This window comes from Rhinopithecus roxellana, chromosome 5 (genome assembly GCF_007565055.1).
Source record: "Rhinopithecus roxellana isolate Shanxi Qingling chromosome 5, ASM756505v1, whole genome shotgun sequence".
Taxonomy (NCBI): Eukaryota; Metazoa; Chordata; class Mammalia; order Primates; family Cercopithecidae; genus Rhinopithecus; species Rhinopithecus roxellana.
Genome location: NC_044553.1, coordinates 51,526,373 through 51,540,164, shown reverse-complemented (window position 1 = coordinate 51,540,164; position 13,792 = coordinate 51,526,373). Strand labels below are relative to the sequence as shown.

At 40.5% G+C, this 13,792-nt stretch overlaps 1 protein-coding gene and 2 non-coding genes across 3 annotated transcripts in view; 2 read left to right on the top strand and 1 right to left on the bottom strand.

The window, feature by feature from the left end:
* The first annotated feature begins 4,565 nt into the window (after window positions 1–4,565).
* Window positions 4,566–4,672, top strand: LOC115897756. The gene has a single exon (XR_004057552.1). It is a non-coding gene; the product is annotated as a U6 spliceosomal RNA (small nuclear RNA).
* A 1,001-nt stretch (window positions 4,673–5,673) lies between these two features.
* Window positions 5,674–5,780, bottom strand: LOC115897760. Its single transcript, XR_004057556.1, has one exon. It is a non-coding gene; the product is annotated as a U6 spliceosomal RNA (small nuclear RNA).
* A 319-nt stretch (window positions 5,781–6,099) lies between these two features.
* The window catches only part of AKAP6 (A-kinase anchoring protein 6), a 653,085-nt gene continuing 645,392 nt past the window's right edge, over window positions 6,100–13,792 (top strand). Inside the window, exon 1 of the mRNA XM_030931392.1 lies at window positions 6,100–6,232. The gene's annotated coding sequence lies outside the window, so the exon portion shown is untranslated. The remainder of the gene's footprint in view (window positions 6,233–13,792) is intronic.

The window sequence follows — 13,792 nt, the reverse complement described above, 5'->3', positions numbered from 1 at the left end:
TGTACTACTTTGTAGGGGCTAGTAAGAAATGAACAAGGACAGATTGAGTAATGTAAGTGATATATTTGTACCAGGCAAAAGCCAAATGCTTTCAGACACGTTGTACCAATAAAAGTGTAACAGTAATTTGAATATTCTAAAATGAAAACAGGATGGAAATAATAATAAAATTCAATTTTTGATTAATTTTGAAATGGTGTAAATGAGTGACTTTTGGTATCTACTAATCACCTTGTGAAATTCTGCCCTCTCAAGCCTCATTCATACGGCAGACGTGGTGCTGAGCCTGTTTGAAAAACCACAAACTGTGTGATGCCTGTGTCAGAATTGTTTCACTACAGAAACCTGTCTGCCCTGTTTTGAGAGTGAGAGGGAATTTTTGAGGACACAGACTATCTCCATTAATCTTTTTCTCTTTTGCTAACGATTGTTGCAATATTGGCCAAATAGAGTCCCATGCAGATATAAATAAAACACAGTGAGAAGTCTTGTTTCTTCTTTATCTTCAATGAGCTAACTATAAATTCAAGACCGAAACTTTAAAAATAGCTTTACACTTTGGGAGGCTGAGGTGGGCGGATCACGAGGTCAGGAAATAGACCATCCTGGCTAACATGGTGAAACCCCGTCTCTACTAAAAATACAAAAAAATTAGCCGGGCGTGGTGGCGGGCGCCTGTAGTCTCAGCCACTCAGGAGGCTGAGGCAGGAGAATGGCGTGAACCCGGTAGGTGGAGCTTGCAGTAAGCCCAGATGGCACCACTGCACTCCAGTGTGGGTGACAGAGCGAGACTCTGTCTCAAAAAAAAAAAAAAAAAAAAAAAAAAAAAGCGTTAAAATAGTCTTAATAATTAAAACTAACTGCAGGTAATCTTTCTTATTCCAAATTTCAGCAAAATCTAATTGGATATATATTTAGTGGTGATTTAAATTATACTGTTATACTAACTCCATGCTGCATTAAATGATACAGCTTTAGGCCAGGCGTGGTGGCTCACACCTATAATCCCAGTACTTTGGGAGGCCAAGGCCTCACTTGAGGTCAGGGATTTGAGACCAGTGTGGCCAACATGGTGAAACCCCCTCTCTACTAAAAATACAAAATCAGCCGGGTGTGGAGGTGCATGCCTGTAATCCTGGCTCCCCGGGAGGCTGAGGCATGAGAACTGCTGGAGGCTGGGAGGCGGAGGTTGTGATGAGCCTGGGTGACACATCAAGACTGTCTCCAAAAAAAAAAAAAAAAGGTATGGCTAATATTTTCGTAAACTCAAAGTGGTGATTTAGTTTCAGCCAACTGCATTATCTACTGCAGTACATTAATAAATTAATGCTGTTAATTTGAATTTTATTAATTTGTACTTTCGTGTCAAATTTGCAAATCTGCTTTTGTTTTAGAGCTGTGTAACAGCTATAAGAGAAAGGAGTTTATGCCGTTTTGTGTTTATATTTATTTAAAGAACAATAGAAGGAATTTAAGTAACAATGGAGATCTTGGGAGAATTTTGTGTTTTAAAAGAGGACATATATAAATCACCTGTGAGAAATTGTTTTAGCTCTTTTAACATTACATTGTTCAGTAATGCCATAACTCTAAAATTAAGTTTTCATATTATTTCTGTACACATCTGAGCATTTAAAACAATTTACTTTATTATTATTATTTTTTTTTACTGACAGTGTTCTCACTCTGTCACCCAGGCTGCAGTGTAGCAGTTTGATCATACTTCACTGCAGCGTTGAACTCCTGGGCTAAAGCTATCTTCAGCCTCACAAATAGCTAGGACTATAGGAGCATGCCACTGGGCATGATATATATATATATATCCAGTATACAGAGTCCCACACAGATATAAATAAAACACAGTGAGAAGCCTTGTTTCTTCTTTATCTCCAATGGTCTAACTATAAATTCAAGACTGAAACTTTAAAAATAGCTTAAGAATTGTCTTAATAATTAAACTAACTTCAGGTAATCTTCAGGTATATACACCCAGTATATACCTCTCTCTCTCTATATGTAAATATACACCCAGTATATCTCTCTCTATATAGATATATGTACAGATATATAGATATATCGATATATCTATCTTTTTCTGTGTTTGTGGTTATAATTCTTTTCTTTCACAGCTTTTGAAAAGTAATAAAAACAATATGTTCTTTCCCCCTCAAAAGAATTAGGCAAAAACGACATTCCTGTTGAGTTAAATTGCCCAATTACATACATATGTCGATATATGTATGCCCAATTACATATATCGATATATCTATATCTATATATAAATATATAGATATACTGGGTGTATATATAGAGAGAGAGGTATATATTGGGTGTATATACCTGAAGATTATAAATGTAGATCTATATATAGAAATATATAAATATATATAAACATATATAATATATATAGATATATAGAGATATCTCTCTATGTAGAGAGAGAGATAGGGAGGCTCGGGTCTCACTAAGTTTCCCAGGTGGTCTTGAACACTTGGTCTCAAGGGGTCCTCCCACCTTGGCCTCACAAAACTCTGGGACTTCACCAGGTCTACAACCATTTATAAAGATTTTTTTCCCCCAATGGATTTATCTCCTGCTAACCTTCAAACATTTCTTTTTCTTTTTTGTGCTAAGTCTTTTCCTTCATTTCAGAACGGAAAGAGTTTTAAGTAGTCATCTGGGAATGCAGCCTAACTCTGAAGGCCCATATAGCTTGTAGGGACATCAAGTTCATGACCCTATAACTCTGATCGTCCTTCTAACTATAGATTCTTCTAACCATGTATCCTTTAATAAACTGATTAGTTGTAAGGTTTTAAAGAGAGAACATGAAAGAATTTTGATATTCTTCTTCAAATCATAAAATTGAACATCAATTTACTGCTTCCTAGCTTTGAAGTCACAAAGCAGAAACAGCTTATTGGAAAGATAGAGCATTAGAAGAAATATATCAAAGCACATTTTATTTGTAATTGGCCAATTTAACTCAACAGGAATGTCGTTTTTGCCTAATTTTTTTGAGGAGGAAAGAACATAGTGTTTTTATTACTTTTCAAAAGCTGGGAAAGAAAAGAATTATAACCACAAACATGGAAAAAGATAGGCTTAGCAATAATTCCTGTGGGCTCACCTTTCTGTTCCTTTTTCTGTTTTTGGCTCAGCAATACCAGAAACTCGTATATGATTTCACACTATTTTCTTTTGGTACATCAGAAAATTGGATACCAATTAAAAATTTTCTCAATTACTGATTTTTAGTAGGTTTCTGCTTCAAAATATTGTTTTCAGGAAGGGGTAAAACGACCAAAGGAAGGAGAAAAAGCAGCAAAACTCCAGTTATTGGTAAATGTGCCATAGTCCTCATTCAAGGTGCCGTTTTAACGCAACACAGGCAAACATTTGCCCTTCACTTACTTCAATATATGAAATACTGTAACCAAATAAATACCAGAGGCTTTGATCTTTGGCCCTCATCTCACAACCCTCAGGGATATGACTTGAACAGTATGATTTTTGCTGTAGTTAAAAATCAGAATATTTAACACTACTAGAGTATTTCTTGACAGTAGGTCTGTCCTGTACGTTTCTATCCTAACAGGGTTAGGATTAGAGTGCCAGGAGGTATAAGGACGTACAAGAATGCTACTCCAGTTCAACTCTAAGGGAACGATGTAATTCCTCAAATTCACCTCTCAGCCTGTTTTTCAGCGTTCCTGTGTTCGGCTGCCAGGGGAGAAAGTAGCGGTCGAGGGAAGACACCTGTGAAGGGGCGTGGCTACTCGCGCGGGCTCCTCCATCCCTGACCCCAGAGGCCCCTGCACAGAATGGACGGAGGAGCTGCTGTACTAGAGGGGAGTGGCCGCCCTGTCCAAGGTCTTCAGCTCCCGACCCGACGGGCGCCTATGCACACCGGCCGGAGACAGTCACGCAGATGCCAGTGTAGTCCACGGCAGCTTAGAACGTGGTGCCGACCGCTCCAGAACTGAGTGGTCGAGTCGTTGCTAGGACTCTCCCAGAGAGTTGAACTCTGGGCTCACTTCGGCAAAGTCTGTTGGCACAAGGCCCCAGTGTCACTGGCGAAATATCGGTGAAAATTTCCACGTTTTGCGGAGGACCCCTGCTCGACCTAGTGACCTAGCGGGCCAACCGCCTCCCCAGCTCCCAGAGAGGCTTCGGAGAGACGCCAAGCGCTCCAGGCCGGGCCGGTCCTCCGCGCTCCACTGCTGCCGCACGGACTGCCAGACTCCCGGCATGCTCCGCGGACTGAGCTCCGCAGCAAGAGAACTCAAAGCCCCGGGCCTGGGTCCCACGCGGGGCCCCTTACCCAAGGTGCCCCGGGTGCTCATTTGCATGTCCCACCCAACAGGTAAACCTGATAGGTCAGTCGCGGCCGGGTACGGCCTGGCGGTCAGAGCACCAAACGCACGAGCTTGTGATGCAGTTCTATTGCATGAAATTCTCCTAAAGGCCCCAAGAGGAACGGGAAAGTGCGCGGTTCGCTCACCGTAAGCAAAACAGGAGAGAGACTCCCGTGCCTTATAAGGCCTGCGGACAGAGCTGTTTACGTGCTCGCTTCGGCAGCACATATACTAAAATTGGAACGATACAGAGAAGATTAGCATGGCCCCTGCGCAAGGATGACACGCAAATTCGTGAAGCGTTCCATATTTTTGCGTAGTCTGCGAAAGTCATTTCAGTATCTGCTAACTAGCACTAAGGAAATAATGTGAATCTAAGCAAAAATGGGTGGCACCCAATGACGAAATTGTGGTTTTCAATACAAAAAATTTGTGTAAGGAGATCTATGAAGTGGGAACGGAGCAGAGTCACCCGTGGAATGTCGTCTGCGAATATATCGTTAATACGCATTTTGGAAATGGAGAAAGGTCACCTTGTGCCTTCTTCATTGAACTTTTCATTCTGAAATAGACTTACGGTCTTGTCTCCCCAAACAACACAAACTCCAGAGCCCCAGCTTGTTTGGCTTTTGTTCAATAGAAGACCACCTGGCATATAAATTGTTCAATGACCCCTTAGTAAATCTTTCCTAAACTAATAAATCTCTACTAAAGGAAGGAAACATTAGCGCTCATTTGTGGCGCCTACTTTGTGCCATTCTCCATCATTTTAGACTTGAGTGCTTACACCCTTTTTCTCTTAGACTGCGAGCTGCACAAAGGAAAGGAATGCTACTAAGGACTGGTATTATTGGAGATCAATGTTGGCCTTTGCCTATGGATTCAAGAGCTCCAGGACCCATTTGAATACTGGCCACACAGTAGCAAGGTCCATCTGGATCTGTTTTCACCAGCCTTCTGTTTTCATGTATCCTCTAAGAAGTACTTAGGCCGGTTTACATAAATCGGACAGATTCTGTGATGGGAAATTCGATTAGGAGGAATGTTCATTGCCCAGCCTGAAAGCATATTTTAATCAGTGAAAACAAGTGTTTGGGTGCAGATAGGAGGACCACCTGGGTAACTTAATAGTAACGTGACTGGGCGCCTTGAAGATGGAGGCTGTGGAGGAAGGGAGCCCACCGGGGCGACAGAACCGGTGGGAGGCCCAGACAGCGTCGTAGAAGTCCACTGGGCCAAGTCCGCGAGCAGGAAAATGCAGGTCTAGAGAGATCTTGACCACCACCGTGTCTTGTGGTAACCTTCGTGAACCGCGGAAAATATGGAACGCTTCACGAATTTGCGTGTCATCCTTGCGCAGGGGCCATGCTAATCTTCTCTGTATCGTTCCAATTTTAGTATATGTGCTGCCGAAGCGAGCACGTAATTGGCTCTGTCCACAGGCCTTATAAGGCACGGGAGTCTCTCACCTGTTTAGTTACGGTGAGCGAATCGCGCGCTTTCCCGTTCATCTTGGGGCCTTTAGGAGAATTTCATGCGATAGACCCGCATCACAAGCTCGTGCGTTTGGTGCTCTGCCGCCAGGCCGTACCCGGCCGCGACTGACCTGTCAGGTTTACCTGTTGGGTGGGACATGCAAATGAGCACCCGGGGCACTTTGGGTAAGGGGCCCCGCGTGGGACCCAGGCCCGGGGCTTTGAGTTCTCTTGCTGCGGAGCTCAGCCCACGGAGCATGCCGGGAGCTGCCAACGCTGCGGCCGCCTCGGACCGCGCGGCGGGGTCCAGCGCCCAGGCGAGCTGGAGACACCCTGATAACGAGGCTCCTGCTGCACCGAGAGGGCCGGCCCGGGGTCGGCGCGACACCTTTAGAACAGGTCGTTTCACCATAAACTTCCTCTGACGATAAATTTTTTTTTTAAAGTAATTAACCTACCATTATCACACCTAGAAAATTAAAGTAATTCCTTCATGGCACCTAATATTCAGTCTACTTTCAAATTTCCTTATTTCAGAAATTCCTTATTACAGTCGAATTGTCATAGAGATCCAAACAAGGTCCCACGTTGTATTCGGTTGCTACGACCCTGGGTCTCTGTTGTCCTCTAATTGCCCTCGCCTCGTTTTTCTTCATGTCATTCATATACTGAGGGATATTTGCCCTGTGGAATGTCACAGATCTTGGGATTTGGCCCATTACTTACGGATGGTGTCGTTTAACTTGTTTCTCTAGCCTCCATGTTTCTTGAAAATTTATAGTTAGGGGTGATGGACTCATTCGATTCTGGGTCAGTTGTGTTGTGTTTTGTTTTGAAGCCCGCACGGCTTCAAACACAGTGGTAGGGTGTGTGCTTACTGCACCTCAGCGAGAGTCGTGTATCCGCTGGCTGTCCCGGCATGAGTGATGCCTACCCCTGACCTGTGGGTGCAGGTGGTCAGCCGTCTGACCCCTCACACTATAAAGTTTCCCAGAAATCTTTCCTTTAATGGTTTTAGGATACACCCATGAACAATATCCAAGTAGAAGGTCTGGTCTGGTGGTTTGCTTGCTTTTTGTTTTGTTTTGAGGACACATTGTAGTTGTACATATTTATGGGGTGCAATTTGATGTTTCGATACATGTCTATGTTGTATAACGATCCAACCAGGGTAGTGTATCCACCACCTCATGCATTTATCCTTTCTCTGTGGTGAGAACATTCAGTAGCCTCTCCTCTAGTTATTTTGTGGTATACAAAATTTTACTGTTAACCGTCTTCACCCTACTGTGCAATAGAACATCAGATTTTTTTCCCTGTTCTTTAATTGTAGCTTTGTACCCATTAACCAATGTTTATAAACAAACATTGTGAGTTTGTGAGTTATAAGTTTACTTGTGAGTTATAAGGATGTAACCCCATGGCCTATGGTGGCTAAGTTCTGCATCCCATGGAAGAGATTGAGAGAATAATAAGATCAGGGAAATAAGTTAGGAAAGAGTGTTGATACCACTTGAGTCTCTGGATCATTTGATCCCATGACCGGGTGCTTTCCATAGTTGTTTGGTTACTTGTTCTAGCAAATTACTCTTCTTAGGTTAGATTAAAGTTGTTTTTGCCAAATGCAAATATGAGATCTTAAACATTTTTGAGTTTAGCATGTCTTCACACTGCACACTTGCAACATTAAAACCCTATTGGCTTCTGCTAAACTCAAAACTATTTAAGATCCCGTATTTGCATTTTGACAAAAACAGCTCTAGTATTAGTACCCGTGGTTAAGTATATATGAATTTCCAATCACTTTTTTTTAGGAGGAAATAGTGTTCTTTTTCAAATCTTTATAGGAAATTTATGAGGTAGGTGGCTATTTAATTAAATAATATTTTGTATGATTTGACTCATTTGAGAAGGATGAATTTTTTTTTGAGATGGGAGCCTCTGTCAACCAGGCTGGAGTGCAGTGGTGCGATCTCGGCTCACTTCAACCTCCACCTCCCAGGTTCAAGTGATTCTCTTGCCTCACCTTCCCAAGTAGCTGGGACTACAGGCCTGTGCTACCATGCCCTGTCTATGTATTTTTAGTAGAGACGGGGTTTCACCATGTTGGCCAGGTTGGTCTGGAACTCCTGACCTCAGGTGATCCATCCGTTTTGGCTTCCCAAGGTGCTGGGATTACAGGCGTGAGCCACCGCGCTCTGGCCCCCCACCCTCACCATGAGCCTTACTTAACAGGAATTATTAACAAATTGGCTTTAAGAAATTTATTTAAAGGATTTTTTCAATGAGACAAATGTTTTATTTTTATATTCTGGAACATTTGAACTCATCAATAAACATAATAATTTTAATTATTTACATTAACTGAAATAAAACAACTACCTTTTCTTTGTGACATGTAAAACTATGGTGCATTTTGCAATCAACAACGTTTTAGATCCAAAGAGATGTATCTTATTTTTTGGAAGAGGAAACTGAGGCTGATATAAGTGTAGTGACCTTCCTGGGCAAGATTGGCCACTGGTCCTACCATCTTCTGATGCCAAATTCATTGCTCTTTTTACTGCACCACTTGTAGTATTACTAGGTCATACTATTTGCAGTAAACTACAAAGAAAAAGATAAAGCCTGCCATTTTACAATTATGTTTCTGAGTTCTGCTCATTTGACTGCAACAACAAAACAGCACACACTATGTAGAAAGCTGACCTTGTTCTTTTTCTTTTTACTCACAGAAAGGGCACATTCAGTGATGTGACAGAATTGAAAGTAAAAAACCACAGGTCATTTCCTCTTCAGGAATTTTGCTCTAATTAAAAAGAAGAAGAAACTCATCCTAAATCCTCACATCCTCTTTAGCAAGGAACAGATGAGTCATTTAGAACCACAGCATCAATGACCAGCGTCACCTGGTGTGAAATTGGTGAACTCCAGGTGGGGAACAAAGGTTATCAACCCGGTCGGCAGGTCGCAATCACAAGAGCTTTTAAAAATACAAGTGACTGAGTCCTCCCCTGGAGATTCTGGCTTTGTTGTTTTTGTTGTTTTTAGACAGGGTCTTCACTATGTTGCTTAGACTGCTCTGGAACTCCTGGGTTCAAGTGATCCTCCTGCCTCAGCCTCTCAAGTAGCTGGGTTTTCAGGTGCACACCACTGTGCCTGGCAAGAGATTCTGATTTAATTGCCAGAGTGTCTGTGAGATACCTTTTTGCATTCTCTCTCTGCTTCTCTCTTTCTCTCCATGCCTCCTGTGAGCTCTCAGCCTTTATGAGATCTTCTTTGGGCTTGTCAGCACCCTTCTTTCTTTTCTCTCTTCTCCTTTCTTTTCCATCAGACACACTACATCAGGTGAAGCTTGTTTCAAGTTCACCACCAGGCCGCTTTCTTTGCTACTGGCTTCCTTTTATGGCCATACTTCCTTCCCTCATAATGCACCCACTGGCTCCCCAAGACTCCTCCTAAATGTCCCACTTACAATTGCAAGGATATTTAAAGGCACACCAGTCTGGGCTTTATTTCTTCAGGGCTCTGCTAACTAACTCCACAAACTAAAATATACTAGAACAGTATTTCTCAAGCTTTCTTAGTGATAGATTCCCAGACCCAACTTCTTACAGTTTCCAGAGGATTGACCTATGCCAATGTATTCAGAGGACCATCTGGCACATCACCCATATGACCTATCTGTGTTGTAATGGCTACTTTTAATGAAATGAGAAAGTCACTCTGCTGAAGCTGATGTGAGATATTTTGGTGCTTGGAGCCCTTTCACAGCAACCAGTTCCCTAATGTGTAGAAGATAAACCTCATGTTCTGTTTTTTTGGTAGGGAAAAAACCATGTCAGAGAGGAACTTCTTAATTTATTGTAATTACTATAAATTTAACTCTATATACACTCATCCTCTTTTCTGAAATAACATTTAAGAAAAACGTTATTTACAAATAGATGTTGTTTGTATGGGAAAAAACTTGTGCCCAGGTAGAAAACTGAATTGTTTGGAAAAAACAAAACCTGATTCCCATTCTATGGAAGCTATTTTACAACTCTGTAGATTGTAAATAACTCATGGCAGTTAATAATTTCTGTTCATAGCTGTGCAAATTCTCTCCTGACTGGAAGTTCAATTGACTTCACCACTGTGGAGGAACCCAGTTTTGCTTCCATTTGCACATTCAACCTTCCTTTATTACACATAATTTTTTTATTTCTCTTTTGAACTAGTTGTGACATCTACTATGTTTCTGCATTGATTCATGATAAATAAAATCTTTAACGTGTTCTTTTTTTATCTGTATGAGAGGCATGATTTTATCCACCTTTTTAAAAAAATTGTGTTTTTAAAAGTGAGAGATCTTCCAATGAGTTGTCTATTGGATTCATCTAACAAAACCAGATATATGTTTTACCAGGCTAGCCTGTGGGCTGCTTAAAGCCCAAACACATTTTTTTCTTGGATGCCAAATCACAATGGAACTTTGGTGACTCCGTTTTTCTAATTTTAATATTTTTTTCTATTAATAAAGTTTGTGGTTTGTCTTTGTTTTGCTTCCAGCCAGTGCATCTGCTGTACTGGGTGAAAACAATAATTGGGAATTTTGTGTCATGGTCTAATCATTTAGTAAGCTCTGTGAATGAATTAATATTTATAGAGATCTAGTCTCTGTTGGGTGAGAGACTATAGAGAAACTAGTTTATTAGTCTTGTTTATATGCCTTTTGTCCATTTTGGGCTCAAATCAATTAAGAATATTGTGCCCACCCAGAAGGGGAACAGCTCTTTGATATCTGAATTGGTAATTTTTTTGTGTGTGTTTCTGTGTTTATTCTTGATCCATGAGTGAAATTTTAGAATTAAAGCTATAAACTCTTTGTCTGCATGTTTGTAATTCAGAAAAGTGTTTCCCTCTCATTATATGAATGTGTAATGCTTTCCTAAATCTAGAGGGTGTTAACAACTTAGATTATGAAATCTCCTACATTAAAGGAGTTCAGTTCTGATTGATTTAAGACGAAGGTCCCCAACCCCCAGGCAATGGACTGGTACCCATCTGTGACCTGTTTGGAACCTGGACGCACAGCAGGAAGTGAGCAGAGGGCAGGTGAGCATTGTAACCTGAGCTCTGCCTCCTGGCAGATTGGCAGCTGCATTAGATTCTCATAGGCGTACAAACCCTATTGTGAACTGTGCTTGTGAGGGATCTAGGTTGCACCCTCCTTATGGGAATCTAATGCCTGATGATCTGAGGTGGAACAGTTTCATCCCCAAACCATCTAGCCCACCAACCCCAGGGAAAATTTGTCTTCCAGGAAACCAGTCCCTGGTGCCAAAAAGGTTGGAGACTGCTGGTTGAAAAGATGAATAAATGCTTACATAAGCCTAGTATGCCAGTAACTCCCAGAAAATAATAAATGGAATTTCTAAAAATTTCAATGTGCTAGATTTAAAAAGTATTCCAAAAGCAACCAGCTTAGGAACATTTTAAGAATTCAAATTCACATAATTTAGGCACATCTTTGGTAAACTAGACTGTTGTATTAATTTGGTTTAGTGAAAACAGCTGTGTCTTCTTTGATTTATCAGTGTTGTATATAATACAAGTGTACATTTTTATTGTGCCTGGGTATGTTTTTCTAAGTGTATGCAGGTTTATTGATCAAATAAGCTTACATTACTTCTGCTTAATGCTTGCTTATGAAAAGTGTAAATTTGTGTTTGACCAAGTTGCATACTTGTTTTGGTGAACTTCTTTTTGTTAGTCATTGGTCTGTAGCATGTCAGATGGAAGATAAGTTTCCAAGATCTAGGTAAATTAAAGTCTTGGATCAGTTTTAAATTGGGCTAATGGAAAAATCAGTGCATAACTAGATAATTTCTAAGTAACAATTAAAATATTAGTTATTAAGCATAATTATAGCTTTACTTCTGCTTTTTATGTTTATATGCTATAGACAGGCTATCTGTTTGGGTCATATTAAGTAATGTGTTTATTTTTGCCACTTTAAGGAGTTGTATTAGGGATGTTAGCCACTGTAGAAAGTTGTGTTATGTATATTGACGAGCTCTGCTAATCTGATAAAATGCTGGGTTGTGACAGTTCACAGTTATCCAGCCCCCCACTTTTCTCTGCAAAATAGAAGTTACTTTGGTTAACAGTGATAGTTATATGGTTGACTACACTTAGAAACCACTATTTCAAAGAAATATAACTCTGTATGTGCTTCTGCTTTTTTCAAGGAAAACAGTAGTTTTGTCCTAAAGTGGCAGCGTGAAATTTTTCATATTACTTTATTTTCTTTTAATCTTTGTAGTATTTGTAGTGTTGTCTCTTTCATTGCTGATGTTGGTATTTTGCAATTTCTCTCTTATTTTGTTGATCCATCTGGCTAGAAATTTTTCAGTTTTATTACATTTTTTGAAAAACCAGTTTTTGGGTTTTTTGGAAACCCAAAATAGAATTGTACATTATCTGTTGATTTCTGCTCTTTATTATTTCCTCCCTTTTGTTTACTCTTGGTTTAATTACCTCTTCTTTCTCCAGTTTCTTATGGTAGAAGTTTAGATTGTTAAATGTAGACCTTTTTTTCTTTCCGAATACAAACATTTAAAGCCACACATTTCTTTCTAGGCACTACTTTAGCTGAATCCTACAAATTTTATTGTACTGTGTTTGTAGTTTAAAAAATTTTTCTTTGTCACATGGGTTATTTAGCCAACTTAGTTGATAATGTTCAAATCATGCATATCCTTACCGATTTTCTGTGTATCTTTCATCAGTTATTCAGAGAGGACTGTTTAAATTTCCAGTGTAATTGCAGAGTTCTCAATCTGACCTTTCAGTTCTAACATTTTTTTCTTCATGTATTTTGAAGTTTTCCTGTTACATACATATTTAAGATTGCTGTGTCTTCTTGATGAATTGATTCTGTTATCATTATGAAATGATCCTCAACATTCACAACTACTAAGATTAATCAAATGTATTTTCAATTATTTATAAAAATAGATTTAAAGCAGAAACACAACTTGTATTTTGCCAAATCACATTCCTTTTATCCTGCTCTACTTTTTTTGTGGCAGTTCTTTCCATCACATACTTATTTATTTGCTGGCTTTCTGTCTTCCCCAACTAGAATAATTTCCAAAGAGCAAGACTTCATCTGTTCTGTTTATTGCTGTATTCCAACTGTCTACAATGCCTGCCACAAAGTCTGACCTCAGTACTTTCTGAATGAATTAATGTATAATAAAGTCACACAACAGTAACAATATCTTTCCATGACTCTACCTCACTTACTTCATGGTAAGACAGGCTCTTCTCACGTGGGGGCGATTTCAGAAATAACTTCTACACTGTGGTGTCTTCTCATGCTGCTCTTCAGGAAGCTACTAATGAGATAATTCTTTGTCATTAACTTTTTTTTTTTGAGACAGAGTCTTGCTCTGTCGCTCAGGCTGGAGTGCAGTGGCGTGATGTTGGCTTACTGCAAGCTTTGCCTCCTAGGTTCACGCCATTCTCCTGCCTCAGCCTCCTGAGTAACTGGGACTACAGGCGCCTGCCACCACGCCCGGCTAATTTTTTTTTTTATTTTTAGTAGAGACAGGGTTGCACCATGTTAGCCAGGATGGTCTCGATCTCCTGACCTCGTGTTCCGCCCACCTCAGCCTCCCAAAGTGCGGGGATTACAGGTGTGAGCCACCACACCCAGCCTGTAATTAACTTTTTAATCTTAGCTAGGTTTAACCTGAATCATTCTAGAACAGTGGGTCTCAGTGACAAACACCCCTGGACTCCTATTATGAGCCTCCACTCACTTCCTCCCCTGGAGGCTGTTCAGGCCCTCATATACGATCGCCTCTATAGGCCAGCCTCACTGCTTCTAGGAATGGCTCTGTATATGCCTGGGTTGTAAAGGTGAGTAGGAGTTAATTTCTCATGCTAGGACCCAAGGTGCGTAAA